At 47.6% G+C, this 25,341-nt stretch overlaps 1 protein-coding gene and 1 pseudogene across 1 annotated transcript in view; one reads left to right on the forward strand and one right to left on the reverse strand.

Annotated features, from left to right (window-relative positions):
* The window catches only part of MSI2 (musashi RNA binding protein 2), a 333,055-nt gene that overhangs the window by 207,551 nt on the left and 100,163 nt on the right, over window positions 1–25,341 (forward strand). The gene's annotated exons all lie outside the window — the stretch shown is intronic.
* Window positions 14,879–15,311, reverse strand: LOC102894869 (annotated as a pseudogene).

Here is a 25,341-nt window from a genome sequence, read left to right on the forward strand (position 1 = left end):
GATTGAGATCATATTTCTCGTTCTGGCAAAAGGGGAAGGGAAACCATTGCCTGCCAGTCCTCACTTCCCATTCAGGAATCACTGAGCATTCCAGTGGGAGGAAGGCCAAACGCTGTGGTGATGGTGATGGTGATGATGATGGTGATGGTTTTTTACAAAGGACTGATCTAATGATAGGAATATGAAGCCACAGTTTGCCTTCTTCCTGCCATTCAGTCAGCCCTTCTAGGCTGGTGGCTTTGCCTCAGTATTTCTCCCTGGGTGATGAATTCATAACACTGGCCAGAAGGAACATGAACATTGCTCTGAAAGTCCTCATTTTGCTCTATCAAAACTTATTTTTCTTTCTCCAAGGACCGTATTAGTGTTGTAATTTGCTCCGGCTACCACCTAAACCTGTTGTGATTAAAGCTTTTTCCTTTAAAAAAAAAAAAAAAAAAAAAGACAGGTTTGTCGTCTGGATTCACATATTAACCGAGATGAAAAAGATCATTTCCGATTTATAATGTTCCGAATTGCTTCAGTTTTTCATTTGTATTTCTTGACAGTATTTCTCTAGTAGAGCGAGGCATCTGTTCTGTTGTCAGGGTCTCAGTAATCCCCGTGAAAAACGGGGAAGGATTTGTGAGACAGTCTCCACGAGAATTGGAGGTGATGGACAAGTAAAATCAGGACAGCGTGAATTCCTGAGTATCTTTCTTCCCCACAGTTATTTTCACTGTGGCATTACTATATTAGGTAAGCCCTCGGGGAGCCTCGAAGGTCAAGAAATCAGGAAATAAACACCTGGTAGATTTGACCTAATCAATACTGAGGGTTCTCAAATAGATATCTAAGTCTTTGGCAGCCAATGCTGGACGGGCAAGGGAAAAAATACTTCTTGATAGTATTGAAGACATTGCAGTGCCACCGAGGAAGACGTGCCTCTGTCCCACGTGTGTGACGTGCCGGGGCCAGGCTCTGGGTGAGAGGGGGACGGCCATTTGGACTCTCAGTCTTTTCTGGAGTATTTTTATTCTTCTTGCAGTTTCCATCAGGTTTCCATTTGGGGGAGCTGCAAATTAGGTAGAATGGGATGAGAGCATCGAACAGGTCAAGAAACAAAGCCTGCTGTAGACCCAGCTCGCACTGAGGAGGCTCAGGCTCCAGTTTCAGAGGAGGAAATGTGGAATGGATCCCTGGACTCTTGTCCTAGCCATGCCACCAGGATTCCGAGCACTGCCAATGGGCTCTAAAAGCCAGGCGGGGGGTGGCTCCATAGTGTAGTGGTTAGCACGTCTGCTTCACACGCAGAAGGTCTTGGGTTTGCGCCCCAGGTGGAGCCACGCACCAAGCCCCGGGTGCTCCAGGCCCCCCGCGTGCTCTGGGGGCGCCAGGCCCCGGGTGCATGCCATGAGCGTGTGGGAGGAGACGCCCCGCCTTCAGAGATCCAGCTCTTCAGGGGAAACGGCAACCTCCATAGGTCAGGGGTGGAAGTGAGGGGAGGAGAGGAATCAAAGAGTGGGGGGAAATAAATAAGTAAGTAAGTAAGTAAGTAAAAGCCAGCTGGGCTTCGTGGAGACACAGAGCAACCATTTTTCCTCTATACTCTGCCTGTCTGTTGTCTTTCAGGATTTTTTGGGAGTAGGAGTTTCGGGTGTTGATGGCATTTGCATCTGTCAGAAGAAAGGCGAAAGGTGTGATAGCTGTTCCGGTGGGGATTTCTGATTTGTCTCATGATAACATCTGGTTGCGTAGTTGATCTACAGCGAAAAAGAGGAAGGAGATGAATGAAATCAGTCCTCACTTGCCACCTCCGAATTCTTTTATTCTTTGGTTGTTAAATGCAGCAAAAGTATCAATAAAGATGCCGGTGGGCAGTTTAGGTCTCAGTCAAGGCGCGCTTGCCGGGAACAGTACTCTCCCGGTGGAGCTCCGGCCCTCGGGGGCCACTGTCGCTTTGTCTGGGCTTTGGGTCGTGATGTGTTTGATGAGATTTTTGTTCCTCTGCCATTCGGTCCCTTCCACCTGATGAAGGCATTCAAGATCCCAAGTTAGGTGGGAAGCCTTGAACTGACTGAAGATCTTTCTCTTTGGGGAAGGGGTGTGGTTACAAGTATTAGCTATAGGCTCTGCTAGTCATGAGTAGTGAAACCTTCATCAGCTGCCCAAACGGCAGTGAGGAGGTAGGCCCTGCTGTCCCTTTCCCTGGGGGCATATTCATGTCCTGGGCTTGTGGCTGCGAAAGTGTTTGTGACGAAAGTGATTGTGACGCAGGTGGAGCAGGGAAAGTTGAATCCCCTTTATACAGAAGAAGAAACTGGCTCTTTGGAGGAGTTAAGTGGTTCATATGCACCTGGGAGCTGGCACTGGAGGCCAAGTCTTTCGCCACAAATTGCATGCTCTTGGCCCCTTGCCTCTGGTCACTCTCTAAATAGCAAAGGCCTCGACATAGCACACTCCATGAGATATGGCAATGAGGGTTATTATAATCCCCCTTTTTACAGATAAGGAAACCAGGCTCAGAGAGGTTAAATAACAGAGAATAATCATTCGTCTTATCAGAGAATGATCATTTTGTTATGTTTCATCTTTACGACGTCGAGTACGGGAGACCCATTAAAAGACAGTTTCCTGGTTTTATGGAGAAGGTAACTCTAAGGCCAAGAAGCTTACAGTTTGCCTTGATCCTTTTTGGCCTTCTAGGCACCCATGTCCAGAAGTCTCCATAACGCAGCCGTGTCCCACAAAAGTCTAGTACTGTTTGGTTCTTTTCCACTGTCAGAAAAGGTGTCCAGCTGTGGGTATGGAGTGGAGTGGGGGGCTGGAGAAGTAGGGGTAAGGGTTCTAGAAGAAGGATATGTCGTGAAGGTAATGAAACCAGTGACTGAATAAGGACCTGCCTTTGGTCTGAGCAGTGAAAATTGCCTCTTAAGCCTTAGAGGGAATTTTGTTTTTCTCCAGAAAAATAACCTGCTTTGAGCACCTCTGTTGTGCCAGTCGCCACACCTGGTGCTTTTGCATCTGCTCTTTAATCCTCTCAGTGACACTAGGAAGCAGGTATCTGCCTTTTTGCAGATAAGGAAACTGAGTCTCAGTGTGTTGAAGAAACTTGTCCTGGGCCATATACCTGGTGGCAGTGCTGCTCAGTCATTCAGGAAATATTCATTGATTGCATGCTATATGCCAGCTGCTGTCTGGGCACCTTGAGGAAACTGAGTCTCAGTGTGTTAAAGAAACTTGTCCTGGGCCATATACCTGGTCTGTGGCAATGCTGCTCAGTCATTCAGGAAACATTCATAGATTGCATGCTATATGCCAGCTGCTGTCTGGGCACCAGGAATACATCAGTGAACAGGATAGACACAAATCTTGGTCCTTGTAGATCAGAATTCAAATGAAGGGACACATAATAAACAACTAGTATAGTAAGTAAGTAAATCACATAGCATGTTAGAAAATGATAACCATTTAAAAGGAACAATAGCAGAACATGGCAAAGGATATTGGGAGCTGGGCTGCAGTTCTATAGCAGGTAGTCCCAGCAGCCCACCCCGGAGAGGGCGTGAAGGAGGCGAGGGAGGGAGCCATACCAGGTCCACTCATGAGTCTGACCTCATGTCCTCTTTGCAGAAAGAAATGGAGTCTCAGGGGATGGGAATGACTTGTTTAAGGTCATACGTTGACTTCATGTCCAAACTGGGTCCAGAACCAAGGATTCTCATAGCGACCTTCGCAAGCCCCGCTCAGCTTCTTTGTTTCCCCTGCACGTCTCTGACTTTGTTCACTTGATAAGTCTCCAGGCTCCACACCCAGGTCGCCATGACTGCTTTTCATCATCTTCCATAGCCCATGCTCCAGCCTTCGGTGGCATTGATTTCTGGCAGTCCCGCACCAGCCGCAAAGACTTCCCTATCCTCAGAAGCCCCATGTTGCTTCTTTTTTTCATATAAACACACATCCCTTCACCCCAGCATCCCAGCATCCTGAGTGGGGAATTAATGCTTTTTTATTTGAAGTGATCTGCCGCTGTCATTTTTGATATCTTCTGTTTTTGTATGCAGGAACGCAGAGCACAATTAGAATACAGTTATATATCCTCATAGTTATTAAAGCTTGGATTAACATGACATAAAGTTTTGTCTGGGGAGTCTTTTGCTATGGCTCAGGGAGCATTTTTTGTGACAGTAATAGGCTACAGTTAATATACTTGAATGATACTAGAATCTGTGTTATAAGGCAGAACAAAAGGGGTTTATCTGAAGCTGAATTACAAAGGTAGAATTATCACTGCGAACGATCCACAGAGATCTGGGCTTAATTATTGTCGCTTGTGTCACTTCGGCATAATATGGGTAGTTACTGGAGCAGAGTAGAAGTGCGGGAGGGCCAGCTTGTCAATCACTCGGCGAATGCCCAGACCCTCCCACCTTTTCTCTTGAGCACAGCGCTGGCCACTTGTCCTACGGATCCACAGAGGTTGAGACGTTTTGCTCTCCTTGGCTATGTGGTGCTTCCAGGTTTTATAACGTTTCTACTGGATAGTTTTAATGACTCCTCTGTCCCAAGGGAGACAGCCCAGTCCCCTTTCCCCCCATTTAGGTCCCCTGCCCTCCTGGCCCTGTTGAACTGTCCACGGGGCTTATGAACAGGCTGATACATTGCATTTTCTCGGCCATGGTGCCATTGCCATCTTCTAGAGCCTAATCGTTTTGACAAGCATGGGAGGTGAGCTGATGTGCTCTGTCAGCCATTTGGTCTCAGAGCCCGGCTATGGCGAGCCCAGGTGTCTGGCCGCATGTGGGTGTGCTCGGGTGAACCACTACCCCATCCCCATCTTGGGCAGCCCTTCTTCCCCCGGCTCCGGTGCTTGATCAGGGCATTTGTATTCCTCTGGGGATAGAGCCAGGTCTGAGGAGCAAAGGGTGAGAACAGGATAGCTTGGCATTGAACTGGGCAGGGTACCCAAAGGCTTTAGAAATGCTATTTATAAGGCCCATAATCCTCTTTTTTTTTTTTTTTTGTATTCTCCAGCTGCCAGGTGTACGATTATAGCTTGTTCCGTTGGTGGCTACCTTCAGCTCTCACCCCGACCTTTACTGTTAACTATGAGGTACTTGGCTGTTTTCAATGGTCTAAGTGCTGCTGTGGGCCCTTGCAGCCCGACCTGTCTTCTGAGAGGTTGTTGCTCTCGCGCTTTGTGGAAAGCCACTCTGAGGTGCCCCACTTTTAGAGCCAAAAGAGAACAGGTCTGTGTTGGGCAGCTGTGTGTGGCAGGAAGTAGAGAGGACTTTGCCTCATGTTCTCCAGCAGTACTGGGAGGCCGTGCTTTCTCAGAAGGGAGAGGTCCAAGGAGGTGGAGTACCTCGATCAGGGCTATGTGGCCGGGAAACCGAGAGGACAGGATTTGAGACTTATTCTTTCTGAGCCCCAAAGCCATTTTTCAAGTCGGCGTGTATCTATCTCAAATTCAGATTCCTGGGCCCCACCCCACAACTACCGAATTATAGTAGTCTGGAGGAGTGGCCTGGGACTAGGCATTTAACAAGGGCGCCAGGTGATCCCCGTTCACACAGATAGTAGGGAACCATTGCACTGTCGGACAAGCTTCTGGCCATGGAGGCTGGTGATGAGTTTGGACACCGTGTGCCCTGAAATACTCTGCGTATTAGGAGGGCTGGCCCATGGTAAGTTATACCCCACTGGCCTGGGGTGATAGGAAGAGTGGGAGTGATGACTTTATATTATATTAGAGCCAAAAGGGAACACGTGGAACTTCCTTCACGTCCCCCAGTTTCTAAATGAGACAACCGCGCTGCGAAGAGTTCTGTGCCCAAGGACACATGTTCATGGCAAACCCAGCCCTGGTAACTGTTACCCCCGCTGCCTGATAAAAAAATAAATGCCCGTCACCTTTGGCCTTTCCATCACTAAGATGGTTTAGAAGAAAGGTGGTTGTGATTAGACTAAACATAGTATTTTTCTCGCCGCAACAAGGCCTTCAAAGTGAAAAAAAATCTCAATACCCCAATTATGCCAAAGCATTCCCAGTCCTATACAGGAGTAATTAAAAAATACAGCTGACGCTTGTTCTCTTACTTGTTTTTAAATGAATAGCTAAGTATCTGTCAAGATGATGAGCGCCTAGGCTGCTGACGGCCTTACGATCTCAATTTGCTCCCAGAAACTGCAGTGATGAGAACAGGAAAGCCGTGGTTTTGAACTGTGAGGCACCTGGCCACCCCAGGCACACTCGTTTTGTGGTTGGTGGAGAACATCCCTCCTGCCCTGGTACAGAGTTTGGGTGGAAGGCCGTAGTCAGCATCTACGTTCATACACAGTCTAGCGAGGATCTTCCTCTTTGCCTGTGAGCAGATGAGATGGGTTCTTGTGCTGCCCAGGCAACCCAGCTCCTCTGCAGAACACAGATGTTTGGGTTCTGAGGATCTTTGCATAGAATTGGCTTGGCTTTGTTGGGGGAAAATCCTCCTGTTTCAAGTCACTTTTTAGTTTGTAGAATCTTTATTTCTAAATGATGCCAGTACATGAACTGAGATGTCATTTTGCATATTGACACCTATCATTTGGTGACAATTGGGCTTTTTTTTCTGAGAAGCTAAAGGCGAGTCTGTATGTATTCTCCTCACCCCATTCACAATCCTGATTTTTCCAAAGACAAAGTCAAGGGCAGACTTGAAGAGGAAATAATCACAACTTATTATAGCATTGGTACTTCTTAATATTTACCCATCAGTTTACAGCATGTTTTCATATGCGTGATGTTCCAGTTATCTATTGGTGCGTAACAAATCATACCAAAGCTTACTGCCTTCGAACGACAATCATTATATTATCTCTCGCGGTTTCTATGGATCGAGAATTTGGAAGGGGCTCAGCTGGTGGTTCCGGCTAGGGTTATCTCATGAGGTTGCAGTCAGACAGTGGCTGGCACAGCTGAAGGCTGAGCAGGCATCTCTCTCTCCATACGGTCTCTCTTCATGAGCTGGTTTGTGCTTCCTTACATCGTGGCGGCCTCAGGACAGCTGAACTCCTTATAGAGCAGCTGAGGTCTTCAGCGCATGTGTTCCAGCAAATACGGCAGACGTGGCTTCACTTTTCCGACCTGGCCTTGAAAGTCATAGAAAACAGCGAGTCACAAACTCACTTAGAATAAAGGAGAACTCTCACCTCTTCTTTGAAGGGTGGGCAGGTGTCCTCTTGGTAGAGCCGCCAGTGTTTGACAACTACTGTCTGTTAGGTGAGGATGGGCCACCTGGGTATATGTAGCTTATGTAATGACCAGACTTTATCCAGAGTTCTGTCTTGTTAGTTTTGTTGATGAGTACACTCAATTAATGGCACATTCAACCGTGGCCTTTAAATAAAAACACTAACCGATATTATAATATTAATAATAATAGCAGCCTGAGAAGCTAACACGTGTATGTTTCCATGTGTAAATACAGCTTCCATTTAATCCCATTTCATTATCCTTTTAAGAACATGCTATTAACTGGCGTTCAGAGAGTTAAGTAACTTGTTCTGATGCTTGTCCAAGGTCACTCTGTGGTTCCCAAGTGTCAGATATGAAGCCAAGTCTCTGTGACCTCGGGGCCCAAGCCCTTGAACTCTGCTAGTGTCCGAGTTGGCCGGTGGCTGGGCCACTGTCTGGAGAACTGGCTGAGCTGAGGACATCCATGGGAGCGTTTGCTGTGCTGAACTGAGCTCCTTTGCCAGACATGTCAAAAACAATCTTTTATGTGTTTACTGCCGCACGCTTAGGCAGAAGCTCTTGCTTTATCATCTAGTTTAAAGAGAGAGGAGGAAGCTCCATCACAGGACCTGACTCATTTTCCATCCATCTCCTCCCCTCCCACTGCCCCAGGCCAGGCCGCCTTCAGGGCTCAGGGACCCTGCCTCCAGGCCACCCGCCACAGCTCCCCTTGGCTTGTGCTCACAGGGCTGTGAGGTCGATCTTTGAAAATAGTCCCTGTCTATTTCTTGGTGGCTGAAACAGGTTCTGACGTCTTGGGAGAAGTCTTTTGGAATGACCAAAAGAATAGCTCGTGCATCTGCCGATTCACTCCCCCCCTTACTGCTTGGCTCTTTAGCAATGAGATGGGCCTAGAATGGCCTCGACCACCGTTGGTTTTTATTCTATAGACCCTTCAAGAAAGCCTGCCCCATAATGACAGTCATCGCGTGTCTCAGGTTGTTTAGGGAGGTTCTTTGCAGAATGGATGTGGAACTGTCCCAGAGCGTCTAGGAGGGGGACCTCAGGAGAGAGAGGGTGGCTGGGGCAGGAAGAGGAAAGGGCTCAGAATCAGCAGTCAACGTTTATTGAATATTCTGTGCACGCCGAGCACTTCAAACTTGACATGTCGTTTCTTACCGCAGTTTGGTGAAATGGGTATCACTTTTCTCATTTTGTACCACGTGGTGCAGTTTTTAAGAGCAAAGGCCTTGAAGTCCACTGTGGGGTTTAAATCCAGGCTCTGCTCCTCAGAAAGTAGTGTGAATTTAGGCAAATTGATCAACCTTCTAGGCCTCCGTTTCCTCATTTATAAATAAATAGAGGTGATGCTAATAGTTTCTTGAAAGGGTTAACATGCGAATTAAAACAGATTATGGTGTGAAATACCTAGCATGCTGTTGGGTGTACAGTGATTGTGTAATAAGAATTAACTGCTATTATTGGTGTTGTTTTTATTATTAACAACCTCAGGGGATGGGGACAGAGAATGAAAGATGTGGCTCTGTCATATAATAAAATCACCCGTCATTATTCTGCCACCCAGGAAAGTCTGGGCCCCAGGCTTAGGCCCTCGAGCATCTAATGGCGGGTCACTGCTGTGGTCAGGAGCCTCCGATAAGTGCCTGCGTGTGCGGCGTGCGTGTGTGGGGAGGCTGCCGCCCGCCCTTCCCCAGCGCTGACCTTCCAGCTCCGATGTGGCCTTGGGAGCAGATGTGCAGCTGGTGGCTTGGGGCCGGGCTCCCGATCGCTCGCCAAACCCTGAGCCTCTGTTTATGACTAATTGCTTTGTTTGTTCTGTATGAGACACTTAATTTTTTTTCCCGTGATTTACTCCTCTTTGTAATTAGGTGTAGTGATTAGAATCTTGTTCCTATTACAATAGAGTTTTCCTTTTAATTCATGCACATTCACTAGGCCTGTCTCCATCTGTTTCATTGATTGTCCCCAATTGGCTTTTCCCAAGCTGTCATATAAATCACAGTTCAGGGGTGGCTTCAAGACTGATGTGAGTCTAAGAAATCAAAGAGAACTGACTGGGAGTTTTGTTATATTCAGCTACAATACTTAGGGGTTAAATCTCAATAATTCAGGACATGAGACTTGGCAAATTAATAAGTACTCTTATTTCCTTTTTTAAGAAATTTAAAATGTTACACACAGACACATAGACATGTGTCTAGGAAAAATAAATACCAAAATGTTATTTGTTCTTCTCCTCCTTCTTCTTCTGTGTTTATGTGTGTGTGTGTGTGTTTTCTAATTGCTTCTGTATTTTCTTCTTTTGCTCATCGGCAGTTTCTGATGTATACATGTAATGCATGTATTAAAAAATAAATGTTTTGCAAGCCCTCCTATATAACTGATTAGGCATGGTACATTTGTCAACTAGCCCAAGGTCACTCCACACATCAGCAAGAGTCTAGGTCTTAAAAGTCCCAGAACAATTGCTCAGTCCCCAGAGCTGCCCTTTATCTGCCTGTCAATCAAAAAATAGTCACGAGCCCTTGCTCTGGGGTGAGGGGCAGTGAAGGCATACGATACAGTTTCTGTTCACAAGGTGCTCATGGTTTGGGATGAGAGATTTCTGTGGAAACTTTCTCTTCCCTTGACCATAACCCTGACCTCTACAATTCCCCAGACTTTGGTTTCTCCTTCGTGACGCCAGAAAGCTGGCTGGTGCCGGGGTTGTTGCCCTTTCGGTCCTGCTGCTGCTGGCACAGTCCCCTCCCCTCCTGTCATCTCATGTCCGGCCTCCTTGGCGAAAGCTCCTAAGTCTCTGTGTCTAGAAGTCATGGCCTCAGGACACCAGTCCCAGAGCCAGTCTCCCTAAGGGCCTCCTCACGGAGTTCCTCGTGCTCTTTCCTCTGTTCTGCCCACTGTGGAGGTTGGACAAAAGCATGTTCACCGTAAGCACAGGGGCCAGAAGACGTTCAGGGGACTGGACGAGGGGGCATGTGTCTTGAGGGGACAGAGAGAGGTGAGGATGGAAGGCAGGGCCAAGGCCAGCTGGTATTGGGCTGAGTGCTTGGACATTTCCCTGTGGGCACTGGGACACGTGGAAACTCAAACTGGTCTTTCAGGATAAGTAACCAGGCTACACTGAGTGGAAGTGATGGGAGTGGAGTGATCAGGAGTGTCAGTGATCACAGGAAGGAGATCATCGTGTGGTAGGTCCAGACTATGGGGACAAAGTCCCGAAACTAAGAGGCATGTTGAAGATTTAAGAAAGGATGATATGGCGGTCGCATCGAAGGAAGAAATGACAGGATCGGACAGGAGCTTGGAAGAGGGAAAGGTCAATGACGGTATAAAGATTTCGGCCCATGAGAAGCGGTGGTCCACTGATGGAACTGGAATTTGGGGGAGAGGCATGTCGTCCTTATTAAAACGTGTGGGGTTTTGAGGTCCTGGAACATCCACATGGCAGGATACCATCGGCAGGCAGGAGGAGGGAGGCCTTCCAATGTAGCTGAACAAATTGACAGAGTTAACTGTCGTTCCCTGATAATATGCAGATATTCCTTGCTTTCCAAAAGAAGTTTTCGCCAGAGTTTCCTACACAAGGATTCGTGCAACTTTATAGTGTATGCACTATATTGCGCGGGGTGGCAAACCTGGAAGAGTGAAATTTAAAGTAAAGGCTATGTTCACACTTATTTGGTATGGTTGTCCGGCGTCTTGGCTTGGGGTGGGGGTGTTGTATCTTTATTCAAGAGTTACTATGTAAGTCAGGGTGGGGCGACAAGGTGAAAAGCAAATAAGGAAATAAAAACAATTTCTCTGAGATTCTGTGGCTCTAGCTTTCTTCCTCTGGAACCAAAGAGAAACTTTAATGAGTTTTCCTTTGCAGGTAAAGCGCAGTTTCATTCTGTGGCTGAGACTTTTCTCGATAAAGCAGCTTTCCTTTTAACCCCGCTTCCTCAGGCTCTGTCCCCCTCCTCCCTGGCCTCCTCCCCAACTCCAGACTCTCTTTAAAATAGACTTTCATGCATGAGGAAGCATCATAATGTAATACTCGTCTTATCTTCACACGTACCCAGCAGGCATTTACGAAAGGACAGTGGGCAAGCCCGATATCTCTGCGCCAGGGAAGGCGCCGCGTTTTCTTTTGAGACATCCTCACCTCGGTCTGTTGAGGGCGAGACCCTGACGGGGCAATTAGCCGCGTCCGGAGCCTCAGGGCTTGGGTGGCTTCCCTTCGAAAGCAGTTTCGCAGGTGCTGGACTTGTGTCCCTCGTGTCAGACAGGGCAGACGGAGCGTCCTGAAGACTTGGGGAAAACCTGTGGGGTTATTATGGCTCCTTTGGGAGATGAGAGGCATCTGTAATTTTCCATTGTGTATTTGTATGCACAGAGATGTGATAAGGATGGCTTGGGGCTTCTGTCATTTTCCAGCTGTCACAGAAGTGAACCAACGTCGCTGCTTTCATGGGTTGTGGATACTCTCTCTGTGGTTTGCGCCTAACGCCAAGTTCCCTGGAAGTTTGAGTGGTCATTGATTGCACTGTCCCTGAGGAGTAGCCTTTCTGCAGGAAGAGGTCTTCCCTGGCCTTGGGCGGGGTGGGGAGCGGGGGAGGAGTGGTGAGAAACATGGGATCTAAGGGGCTCCGCTATGCTCTCCCGAGCTGTTTGAACATCTGGATGGGTTCAGCATCTTTGATTAGAGTTGAGCAAAACGAGCTTATTCTTCATGCCTGTTGAGGGAAAACCTCCTCTTGCCCTCCTCCGCGTACGGCTTTAGGGACACGAGGGTTAGCCTGGGCAGCTAGGCAGGGGAAGGCAGATTTCTGACAGCTAAGAAATGCATGGCAATGGTGTGTGCTGGGGCAAGGGGGCATCTGCAGAGTGATTTTCAAGCAAGTGTGGGCCCAGCCCAGACTCACAAACCTCCCGAGGATGCTAATGTACATTGAGATGGTAAATGTTTTCTTACAGTTGCATCCATAATTCCCTTGGTATTACGCTATGGAAAATCTTTTCTTATTTCTCTCCCGTTTATTTCACCTCCAAGATTCTTTTATGATGAATCAGTCTTTTTCTCTCTATCTGTCATTCTCCTGTCTGTCTGTATTTCTCTGTGCGTGTGTCTCTCTCTGTTGGTGTCTGTCTCCCTCTGTCTGTATTTCTCTGTCTCTCCTCCTCCCCACCACCGCCTACCTTCTGCACCCACCCCCACCCCAGTGACTAGTAGCATTAAGACCAGGGCTTTTCCTTACAAATGCAATGTGTCCTCTTCAAAGTGGGAGTCTGTGTACTTATTCCAAAGATCTCGCCTTTGCTCTGAGCATTTCAAAGCTTTCACTGTGAACTCATAGTCAGACTCTGTGGCATTTTCTTCTGAATATCCTCACTGGTGATAAATCTTTGGCCTTTGAAAGTGGATGTGATTTTTGGAAACCATCACCAGCCTTAGCTCCAAGTGACTTAAGGCCAAGATTGATTATGCTGTTTTTGGACCAAAATGCAGCAGGACTATAAAATAATAAGACTAGTTGTCTTGCATGACTTGGGAACTGACTAGAAGGGAATTCCTCCCCCCCCAAAAAAATCTCAAAAAAATATTTGAAGTCTTAGTCAATAAAGACAAGGCCTTTCACGCTAAGTTCTTTGAAGGAGACAATGGCCATTTGGTGTCCATCCTGATGTGTTTGTTTACAAGCAATAAGACAGAGGTTGTATTTTTTTTTTTTTTTTTTTAATCCTTGCTGTGCATTAGGCATTGGACCAAGCCATCTGGCGCTACATAAAGGGCCAGGGCCATTTATGAGTTAGTGAAGGTCCAGCACAGGGCACATTGTCCTTTTGGAACTCGTGCAGCGGATTAGCAGTGGCTGGGTTTGGGTACCGCCCTGAGTGCATTCCGCTCACCCTCCCCTTGCGGGCGGTTACCACTGGCAGCTGTGGGAAGCCCACCCCCCTGGGCTGGGCATGCAGTTCTGCACTGATGGGAATCCACCATCACCTGGGCCACAGGTTGTGACCACACTGCCCCTTCATCTGCTGCCCTCGCCCACACGGAACCCCCAAACTTCTGGCCCCTGTGGAGCACAGAAGTTGAGGTATCTGTACTGACAGCCTGTTCTTTCTCATCCTGCCTCCAGGAAAATCAACCCATTTGCTACATGAATGACTTTATAAAGTGAAAACTCAAAGGACAGGACCTTAAATCTCATTTTGCAGTGATGCATGCAGAATCTATCTGAGGGCTACAGGTTGAGGTCCTTAGTAAGGCCGGAAAGGGTCGATGCTGGCTGGCTGGCTGTGAGGAAGTCTGGAGGTGCTTTCTTTGAGGAGAGAAGAAAAGCCATAGCACAAGACCGAAGTCCCTTTTCAGAAGGCCTCCTGTGAAGCTTGTATTTTATCCCAGAACGTGATGTTTTGGTTTTAAATGGTATCAGATGTGTGAGGTTGACATGCCATGGGAAACAAGAGTGCAGCTCACACAGATATGCTAATGAGCCCAGTGGGACCAGCAGGGAGTGGGGGCGGGGGGTGCGGGGAGGCTAGGACCCTGGAGATGCAGGGCCCTTGCTGAAGTCCTGTGGGAGGAAGCCTGCACCTGGCTGGCTGAAGTGCTGCAGGAGGTGTGTTCTTGGTGTTCTTGCAGACGTAGCAGTGGTCAGAGGCCTCGGGGCCATCACCTGGCCCCTTAGAACAGAGTCCTAAGTCCGAAGCGTTGCATCAGCTTCGATGGAAAATGGTGCCTAGGGTCCAGGTGAGAGTACACCTGGGTCAGAGTGGCTTAAAGTCATCGCAGAAATCGTCAGGGATCCTGGGGCAGCCCTGCCTCTCTTTTCCCAGTCTGAGAGATGGGGCGAGCGCTGTTTCTCGAGGGTGTGGAGGGTTTAGGAGCTGCCATTTGAAAACTGCTTGGGAGGTGAATTGGGAGTGCTAAGTATTACTATTTCATGTGGAAGTCTGAAAATAACCTCGCTTGAGCGTTCTGATAAATAACTGAATCAGGCCAGCAAGGGAGAACTCACAGCTGTCTAGGGAGTGTTTCTTTTAAATATTTTTTCTCTCAAGCAGAAAGGAAGATTGAGGGAGCAGGAGCACTCGTGCCCTGCATTTTCCCATCCACCGAGGGAAGCCTATCGAGTCAGGGAGGCAATGCCAGGGAGCCTTGACACCGTGGGGGGCGCCCTGATCTTTGGCTTTTTTTAAACTCCAGACCCAAGGCATTTCCAGCCAAGTGAAATCCCACCCGTGTTAACTCGGGTTGTGCCCCCATGTGAACACTCGGTTGTGCCCCCATGTGAACACTTTCCCAAGGTCTTTGGTTTTTCAGAACTTTCCCATCCTGCAAGACCTGGCTTCACTCCATCTCCTGCTGGGAAGCCGTGCCTCGAGATCTGGCCCCACGGTGATTTCACCATTACTCTTATTCCAGCACCTCATTTTGCCGTGATAAACCACTGCTTTGGTGCTTTGGTTTTAAATATCTCTTTCAGTTTGTCCCTCCAACTGGGGTATGGGATGCAGAAGCAGTGCTTTGGTGACATGTGCCGGTGACATGTTCCTGCATATGTTGGTGACGTGTTCTGCCACATGTTTGTTGATTGTGCATTCGTTTATTTAAAAGAAGAAGAAGAAGAAAAAAAAACAAGCTCTGGCCAGTTTTATTAAAGAAAAAATTTGCACAATTTACTTTTCATCAGTTTGTTCTGACATGTTTCTAATCGCATCAGACTCACCTGGATCAGTGATAGCTAGTGTGCATATTCTAGTCTTTGTCACATGCTGTGCCCAGTTCGGTATTGTTGCCACTGTAGTGATGGACACCAGTCTTGGCCAACATGGCGTAGTACTCTTTTCAGATTTCCTTGAGGCTGGGCGGTTTTTGGCGAGGATGATCGCTTTGCCTTGTCTGATCATTTTTAGAGTCTTGCTTGTACCCCAGTACGCACTTCTCACCTTTCAGAGCAGGTTGGAACCTAGAGCTGATCGACTCCAGTGACTTTTCATCTTTGTCGCATCCACCATCTTCCTGCCTTAGGTGGAGGGTGGCCCACAGCCAAGAGCAGCCGCCTGTCCCTTCATCCTTAAATTGGACCGTCGCACCACTGCTCTGTCCCATGCAGCTCCTCTCTCTTCTCCTCCTCCTGTCTCAGTCCTATGAGGTTTTCTACAGGCTTCTTTGGATATGGACGGTCTTGGTATGGACCATCCTTGGTGGGGAAGGTGCCTGGGCCCCTGGGGCCTTCTCGATGAGGTGGCGTGGGAGGAATGTTGGGATAGTGGCCCTATCCCAACATAGCCCTCCCGTTTTTATCCTACCCTGATGCTTTATAGCAAGATGTTAATAAGCTCTGACTTTATTGGTGTAAGGTCATAAATAATGCTGAGTGACCCCACCCACTTCAATGACTGCTAGAGCTGGCTGGGGCAGGTACGTGCATCTGGAAATACCTGTAAAGACATAGGTTTATGGCACATTGCGTTTTTCTCTGGCTTTAGCTCTCAGCACATAAACTGGGATTAGGAACAGGTAGTTTTAATCCCCTGGGTCAGCTCTTGTCCTGCTTCTGCCTCTCTCCATCTTGCTCTGTCCCAGAAGTGGGGTTCAGGTGTGCCTGCTCCTGTCTCCAGAAAATGGATGCTGTTGTCCCTGGAATTTCATTTTTGTTTGGTGACCATAAACTCTGGAGTATTGCTTGGCCTTAACCCTTTGGAGGACGTCACCGCCAAGAACAGGCTTTACATTGACTCCTGGTCTAGCCTCATAAGTGGGTCAGCCAGAGTGGAGCCCCAGGAGCTATCTGGAAAGTGGAGAAGACAGGGGCCCTGTCCTCAGGGAACTCATCCTCCAGAAGGAACACACCCTGGTCAACGCAGACGTAAGGATAGCGATCCGCGGAGCAAGGCACGCAAATTATCAAACCCAGAACAAGAATTGAATATAATAAAAAGTGAGCGAATATAATAAAAAGTGAATATGATAAAAAGTAGAGCAGTGATCCACTCATTCAAATATATTGAGTCCCACCACACACACACACCACATACCCAGAGACTGGGGAAAGGCTCGTTGAGCTGAAACTGTCATCTCCCCTTTCTGCGTGCTTTGAGATGGGGCCTGCACGAGGTGGGGACTTCTCCGCAGTGCAGGCCCTGAGGCTCTAGTCTTGTTGGCTCAGAACAGTGTCATTTACTCCACGAGGGATGTATCGTGGGTCTGGAGACATCTGGCTTGTTCCTTTCTCCCTTGTTCTCTTGTTCATGGTGATGCTATTTCCTGCAGTTCATATAGTCAACCCCGTCTCTGCCTCTGACCCTCTGTGTCACCGTGGGCAGCAGAGGATTAAGCCCCTGCCCTCTCAGCATCAACCGGCACTCTTGGATCTTCCCCAGTCCATTTGGGGAGGTTGATTTCTGCCAAGACCCAGTATGGGCTCTCTGACTTCCTTCTGTGCCCTCCAGTTCCTTTCTGAAAGGCCAGTCCCGCATGCACCTTCAGGGTGGATGGAGGTCCAGGCCCTCCGTGGCTCACGTCGGCCACGCCCTCACTGATGGCAGCCTGGACTCTCCACTGATTTCCCTGCCCTGCTCCCTTGGCCTAGATGTCACCCCAGACCTGCTGCTCCAGCAACAGGCCCATGGTGCCTCTTTTCCTAGAATGCCCTCCTGCCATTTCCATAAACAGACAAACTGGTTTTTAACTTTTACGGCCAGGTTAGTGTCATTTTTGCTCTCAGTTTTCAGAGCCCTAGAGGACATGAATGAATGATTAAAGACTACAGAATGTCTGTATGTGCCCTACAGGGGGCTACATCTCTCTTTGAGGTATAGAGTAATTGCTACATACCATGCAGTGATTGTGTCTTTCCCCCTGGACCTCACAAGCAATAATCAAGTCTTCCTCGTTTTAAAATCTTTGTACCTAATATGGTAGATATTTTATGTTAAATGATTTTTAAAAATGAATGACTATCTAAAAGGGGCACCACTGCCTGTAACAAATATTTCTTTCTAAATTAGAGCCTGCCCATTTGCTGAGTGAAAGGACATCTTCCAGCCCAGTCGGTAGGGCCGTAACAGGCCTAGGATAACAGAGTAGGCCCTGATGCTCTCATCACCTGTTGACACCTGCCTGAAGCAGCCACTTCAGGTGCAGACTGAATCTCCTTTCTGCGTAGATGGCACGGAAGGATCATCACGAGCAGTGGGCTTCAGATTCAGGTCCAGGGAGTGAATGACCTCAGTGAGTTAATTTCCTTACCACAGAACTTAGAAGCAGAAGAATACTAATGACTTAGTTGCAAGCAGCAGAAGCCATCTCCTGTTGGCATAGGCCTGTCTGCTTCTTTCTCGGCTGGTTTTCCATGCTTCTCAACCTTCATGGCAGGGCATGGCCGCCCCATGCGTGGACAGGGAGGGCTGGACAGATGTTGGAGAAAGTGGCCAGCTCAAGAATATCCTTTCATACTCAGTACTGACTGCTCAGGTAAAGCCAGCCTCTGCACTAGTTTTAATTTCACTTGGTGTCAACATCCTGACAGTTGAAACAGGAAGGGCCTCAGGTATAATGAACTATATTAGACATTTCTCCTGACCAGCTCATTGAGGTGATAATAATAATGGATGATAGCTATTTAGCTCTTCGTGCGAGCCAGAGTGCTGCACATGAATTAACATGCTCACAACATTATGCACTATGAGGTAGGTACCAACTTAGAGGTGAAGTAATGGAGGCACAGAAAAGTTGAGTGACCTGCTCAAGGTCACACAGCTAGTAGTGGTAGAGCTTGAGTTTCAGCCCAGGGAGTCTGCCTCCAGAGCTTCTGGATTTTTCCATTTGTCAGTACTGCCGAGATGCGTCTCATCAGCAGAGCTGGGACCCTAGTCTAGGTGCCCCAATAAATACTGTTTGTGGACACATGCATCACTGGCAGAAGAACAGCGATGCCTTTTACAGACCTAGAGTCTCATGATGTCTGCAGATGGGGTTCTGCAAAAGACAGTACCACAGGTCCATTCTCACATTTACCATCGGATTTCAAATCGGTAGTGGTGGTGGCTAGGGGCCAGCGGGTCTGGGAGTATCTCTTTATTCCAGTATCTCAAAGGAGCCCAGTCCCCAGGTCCTCCACAACCTCTGTCCAACTCCTTGTGGTTCATCTGTGGTGGCCAAGGTCAGACGCCTGAGTGCCACACAGCACTTGAGATCTGCTGAGGTATCATGGCTCTGGAAATTCCTGTCATTCTCTCAGAAATCCCCAGCCCTGGAGCTAAAGAGGGGGAAATTTACTGATCTGAGCAGTTAAGGAGCGACTTAATTAAAAACAAAGAGAAATTTAAATGAGTCAGCCCAAAATGTTCAAGGGCACCATCGTTGACAGAGGAGGACCTGCAGAGCAGAATGGGGCTTCCTCTTAAGTTCTTGTAATGGAAGCTTAGGTTGGTGTGGGGCAGGGACTTCTCACAGTCTAGCGTATGGCAGGTATTTGTCTTTGTTAGTTTATATGGGGAAGGGTAGTAAATCTATGGGGATGTGCTGCTGGCTTCTGTGCTGTTTCACAGGGGTATTTAAAGTAACAGCACCTGACAGTTTACCAGCAGCTAAGAGGTTTTTCTGCTTCAGAAAGCAAAATAGTGTATGAGTTGTGCAACTTGTATAAATGATTTGAAGAATTAGGGTGCAGCGAATAGTACCCTTTTCAGCAAAGAACTGAAGACTTCATCAAATCATGAAGTTAGCTAGTGGAGGGAAGGCAGGGGTGGGCCCATGGGGTACAGCACAGGTGTGCAGTGTGGCCTGTCATCCTTGTTTAATTTCCTTTTTCTCTGGTCCCAATTTGAATTGCCAAAATATGTTAGATTGCAGTACATTATTTCATTTGCCTGCTTTGTAATTCCTCTTTACCTCAAACAGATGAAAAACATGGCACTAAAGCAAATTGACAGCTCTTGAAATGAGAAAGATCTTTATCCTTCAGAGTGTTGATATAGAAATAAATGAAAGAAAAACATGCTTGTTGGGTCTTGAAACAGCTTGAATTGGTGCTTTTTTTTTTTTTTTTTTTTTAAGGGTAGATGAGGGTTTTTCCCTCTCCCTTCTTTTTTCCCTTTTAGGGACTTGTATGGTTTGGGATTAAGTAGGAGGGTTGGTTTTTCTATCAGTTCTCATTTGCAAAGATCTGAGCCGTGATTTGGACATAAGGAGCAGGCCAGAGGTTTGCAAGCTTAGGGGTTAACAGAAGGAATGTGGGGTCTTCAGGTTGGCTTCGTTACTTGGTTACCCCACCCCAAACAGCACGAGGGCCAACATCCAGGTGTGCTTGCTTTAGACGGAGTACCCCAACTCTCTCTGCTCCGGTCACCCCGTGCTGCCAAGAGCCCCAATTTACAATTATGAGTGTTGACAAGTATCATTTCCACACCTCATGAAATATCTCAAAACATAGAAGATCTGTGTTTCGAAAATTAAATGAAAGAGAGGGCCTCGATGGTTTAAAAAAGAAAAATTGGAAATCACTGGATTCGAGGCTCTTTTCTGAGTTTTTTTTCTTTATCCTGTAAAATCTTTCTGAAACTTATTGTGCACTCATTTCTGTATTAGTTACTCTAGTAGGTGCTGAGGTTTGCAGAGCTGTCTGTGAAATTTCCTGATGAGACAGCGGGTGGGGACTGCCAACACAGATATTTATGTGACAAAATAGTATTTCAGAGTACTACGCCAGTGCCAAATATGAAACACGGGTAAGGCATGTGTCTTTCTACTATGAGCGTGTATCTTATTTATGCACACTTTATCCGAGAAATTAAGGCACAATTATTTGCATTGTAAACTGATTACTACTGGGTTTCTTCAAATAATGAGCCCTCTTATGATTTTTTAAAAATTATTATAAATTTTTATTTTAAAGTAGTGTAGGACTCACAAAAAGTTGTAAAAATAGTACAAAGAGCACTTGTGTAGCCTTCACCCAGCTTCCCACAATGATAATATCTCCCATAATCATAGCACATTGTGAAAACCAGGAAATTAATGTTGGTACGTCATCAGTTTTAACAGGCACGTGTGTGTGCATGCGCACATACGTGTAGTTCTTAGAAATTTTATCACAAATGTAGACTCAAATGACCATCACCATTATCAAGATACAGAAGTGTTTTGTCATCACACAGAAATCCTTATGTAATAGTCACCTCCTTCCCCCACCCCTAACCCCTGACAACTATCACTGTAATTTTGTCATTTCGAGAATGTTATAGAAATGGAATCATACAGTATGGAGTAAGCCTTTGAGATTGACATTTTGCAGTCAGCATGATTCCTGTGAGACCCATCCACGTTGTGTACCAGTACTAGTTTGTTTCTTTTTATTGCGAGAAGTGTTCCACTGTAGGATGCCTCGCGGTTTGTTCTTCTGATACCCATGCTCTCTGAAATATGGTTATTTGCAATGACTCATTATAGCACAGTACATAAAGCAAGGTACCCTTATGAGGGTAAACCTCGCTCATCCATACAGATTTCACTAAATTGGAATTTGTGGTAATCGATTCAGAGTTAATTATTCCATTATCCAGCCCTTGTGCAACAGACATTTGTTGAGCGCCTGTGTGAGCTGTGTACTGGCAATAACAAAGGGCGCTCAAAGCTGAGATCGAAAGTAGGTGGGAATGGTAGGGCGGGATTTGAACCAGGGGACTTCTGACGGACTTTTGTCCTCACACCTGTCTCTTTTCACTTCACCACTCAGGCTTTGCCTGGACCTGTGGAATCTTGGAGAGCCACTTTGCTCCTGGGTCGGCTCAAAGATTTTATGACTCTCTGAACAAGAAATAACTTTGCCAAGTAATCGAATCCTTTAGGCTCTTGCCACACCTGAACTTTGTTCTCAGCAGCATTTTGTTAGCTATTGTTGGAAGATGCTTTGGGAATTTAAAAGTAACAAAGTTAGGATTCCTTTAAAAATGGTCCATAGTTCAGACCTAAATCGTTTTACTGATATTTGGTGAGGTCTTTGGGTCAGGGCTTGAACTGAGTATCCTGTGGGTCTTTGACCCGGGGGGTGACTTTAGGGACCAGAGGGCCAAGGAGATTGGCTCTCAGGTGGCCCAACGAGGAAGGAGAAGTTTCTTCAGATGCCATTAGAATCCCATTGAGAAGCACTGGGGCGGGTGGTGCTTGGTACTGATTCAGGTGTCTGATGTCACACAGTTCACAGAGTTCTGCCACGTGCCAAAATTAGGTTTCAGATCAGTGGAAAGCTGCTATATTCAGGGGTCTAAGTGCTACTGCTGCTGAATCAAGGCCTGAGCAGCTCGATTGAGGGGGTCGAGCAGAGACACTCTGAGTTTTTGAAGCTCCAGAAAGTTCAGAGGAACCTTGGAGAAGGGATTCCTGCACTGGGTGGGAAGTGGAGAGGTGACCTCTGAGTTACATTTAACTCCCGAGTCTGTGATTCTGAGACTGATGGAACCTCCTTTTCTCCAATCACCAACATTCACTCTAAGACCTGGATGAATTTCTGAGAATTAGGCTGGTGGAGAAGGAAGGGCCTGGGGCTCCAGATGGCCCTATGTCCTCTGGCACAGCACCTCCCTCCTCCTCAGGTGCAGTCACGAGAGAGGTAGGGTTCTGGAATCTGCTAGACTAGTCTCTACCTCTCATCCCAGTGGCAGGGGATGGGGTGTGGGGAGGCACCATGGCATGAGGGTGTCAGAAAGCCCAAGCGTCATTCTAAACTTAAATTCTTTTCATCCATGCTCTGCAACCAACTTTGTGTTGGGCAGAGGGCCTTGATAAATAACAGCTTAATGATTAAATGTGTCACCTTGACAAAACTCTCCCACTTTCTCATTCTCCATCCTCACCAGCCAGTCTGTTAAAGGGAGGCCACATAGAAGGTGTCCCAGAGGGTCGTGCACCCACAAGTTCCCTTCCTGAGGGCCCTGGGCTTTCCAAGGTACAGGCAAACCCTCCATCTACCCTTATATCATGCCACTGATGCTCCCTTTCTTCTAGGCAGAAAGAAGATGCAAATGGCCCAAGGGATTGAAATCAGGGTAGGAACCTAGACTTTCTAAGCCTACAAAATTCCTCTCTCTTTTCCCCGTCGCCAAGCGTATGGCTGCAGCTACGCTTGTCACCATTCGAGATTACATTGGCCACAGGAGATGTGGATGATTTTTCCATTTGGTCCTGATGTTTATTTCATGCCCATCAATATCAGCCCATATTAGGACAGATGAGGTGGTTATTTACAGGCTGTGCATTTTCACACTTGGTAATTATAAACCCTTCCCCTGTTCGGTCAGAGTCGTGGAGATCTATTTTGGCAATTAGCAGTTTAGTATTTGTTTAATGGGAATGCAAGAGAGTGTTACGGCACATCAGTGCTCCACTAATGATTTGCCTGTCTCTTCTGGAGCTGGCAGGTTTGGGCCTTTTCCACGGTAGGTGAGGCCCGATGGGGAGAGGTTGGAGAGGGGAAAGAAAGGTGCGTTAGGCAGCCTGCCTGCCTCTCCCCCGGCCCCCAGTGCACACTTGCATGCACGCATGCACACGTGCACTCACAACTGGTGCTGTGAACGAGCCATGGATTTCCAGAGCACAGCAGCCGCCACTCGAAGGCACCTCACACAAGAGGCCGTTAGGCCAGATGCCATTTCCGTGTGACAGCTGTCAAGCCTGCCCGAACCAACTGCCTCTCTCCGACAGCTCACGCCTCGCCTCTCTTGGTGTCTTTCTCCCACCACCTCCCTCCCTGCACCATCTCCTGTTTAAACTCAGGCTCAGACATCCCCAGAGTGAGCGTCCTGCCCCCCCCCGCCCCAGGGTGGTGCTAGGGCTCCAGGCTTTGCCATCTCCGCCAGAATGGAGCCCCCACCCCGCCAAGCATCGCACAGGTGGACTCTTGCTCACCTTGCTCAGTTTTGAGATGGGGCCTCCCGGGACTGCTCCCCCAAAGGTATGCTGGCTCTGTTAGTGGCTGTGCCCTGGTGTGACTCATTTGCAGTAGGAAACGAACAGTGCTAGGTGTAGCTCCCTGCTTGACTGCATGGAGTGTACCTATGGGCACACACGTGTGTATGTACACACACGTTTATGTGAACACCGAGCTGGCTCTGGGAGGGGAATGCCAGGGATAGGGCAGTGACTAGACAGTATCTGTGTTCTGTGCATTGGGCACTCACCAGCCACCACTTAAGCCTTCTTAAACAGCTCTGGGAAGGGGGACACACTCAGCGTTTTTAGCACTCATGCACAGCGGGGACTTGCATGGGCTGAGCGCTGGCCGGTGCTGGGGCCCCTCTGTCGGTTCCAGCTGTGCCACCAGCTTGCTCTGGGCTTTTAGAGTTCACCCATCTAAAAGGAAGAGACCCCTCCATCCTCGTTTTCACTTTGCTTTCTAATCATTCCCACTTCTGAGCCAACGAAAGGCAGTAGAGGGCTCTCTCCTTGGTTACCGCATCACGTCTCTTAACTTTTTGGTTGGGTTTTAAGGCAGTGTTTGTCAGTTTCTTTAGGAGATAGTAGCACCACACTATGCTCTAGGGATTCAAAAAATAGAATACAATTAAGGGAGACCAATAGAAAGACGGACACATCTAGTTGTAAATCCTGGCTCCACTGTTCACTGCGTGTCTGATCCTAGGCAAGTCACTTAATCACAATGAGCCACAATTTCCTCATCTATATAATGGGTATGATAATACCTACTGCAGAGCTATTGTGATAATTAAATGGGCTTTTGCAAATTGCCTGTTAAGCTCTAGTAAATGCTAGCTATTACAATAATCATTTCGGGGGTGCGGGGGAGGATAGGCATTCCATAACTTAGAGTCTGCTCTTTACTTGTGGAATCAGAATCTCTGAGCCGGCAGCTTTGCCTTTAGGTAAGTAACATGTCCGAATCTCTAGGATAGAGTTGTTTGGAGATGCCACACCCCTCCATTACCATGGATATGTGTCTGTTCGTTAACTTCCTAACTGCTATCTGACGAACACTGCTGTTTGCTTGTTTAAGTTAAATGGGAAAACGGAATGACCTCACAAGAATTTTTAATAAGTAAAAGTAGAAAAAATAAGGAGGGTGATGAAGAATCTTGCCAGTGGGGAGAGAATATTCCGACCACAGTAAGACTTGGGAGTCTTCTATGAAAAGTTTAGGAAATGTTCTTAATGCACTGAACTGTATACCAAAAATGGTAGGTTTTATGTTATATACATTTAACTACAGTAAACAAAGGAATTTAGGCGACACTAAGCAGACCGTTTCTCGTGTTATTCAATTAAAGGCATGAGTTAAAATACACAAGCTTTCAGATGGATGTAAACTAGAAGTTTTCGATTCTTGGGATGAAGAGGGAAAGTGCCTAGGAGCAGCAGCTGTGATAAAGCTCGGAGGACACCTCCATCACTGCCATCTTCCAGGGCAGAAGCCAAGACGGGGGTGGCCGAGAAGCTCGCATGCCCGCAGCAAGCGGGTGACGAGACTCTGACACAGGGCGGGCAGGCACGGGCTGGCGGGGTGAGGTTCGACTCAGAAGACCAGCAGCCGAGCCCTGGGCCCAGCCCCGCTGCCCGCTCCAGGACCACCAGGGAAGAAACTGAGGCTCAGAGTATTTGTAATAGTTCCTGCCTCCTGGGGTCACTGTGAGGACCAAAGCGTAATAATATATGTGAAAATATGGGTGGTGGTGAGAGGAAAACAACGGTTTTGTTAGGTTTTCTTACAAAGTCCTGTGTTCAGTTTTTGGCCCCTCTGAGCTTCTCCGAGGACAGAACTCATCCTAAGACCAAGACGAGGTGAGGAGAGCCGTCTAAAAGCAGCATATGGCAGAGGGCCTGCCTGAACCTGACTTCTGGCAGGGGATAAAGTGCCAGCCTCTAGGCAGCTGAAGGCCCGTGTGATACCCCCTCCTTTTTTTGGGCTCATCTCCACACAAACACATGCTGTGATTAAGGCTCAACTCAGCTGTATTTAGCCATTGAGAACAGAGGTTCTCAACCTTGGCTGCACCCTGAAATCACTGGGGAGCTTTAAATGCTCCTCCGCCAGGCTTCCCATTCCTGAGTTCTGATTTTAACAGGATGGGGGGCAGGGAAGGGGTGCCTCAGCAGCAAGGATTTTAAAAGTTCTGGTGATTCTGGT

This window comes from Pteropus alecto, unplaced genomic scaffold, assembly GCF_000325575.1.
Source record: "Pteropus alecto unplaced genomic scaffold, ASM32557v1 scaffold98, whole genome shotgun sequence".
Classification (NCBI taxonomy): domain Eukaryota; kingdom Metazoa; phylum Chordata; class Mammalia; order Chiroptera; family Pteropodidae; genus Pteropus; species Pteropus alecto.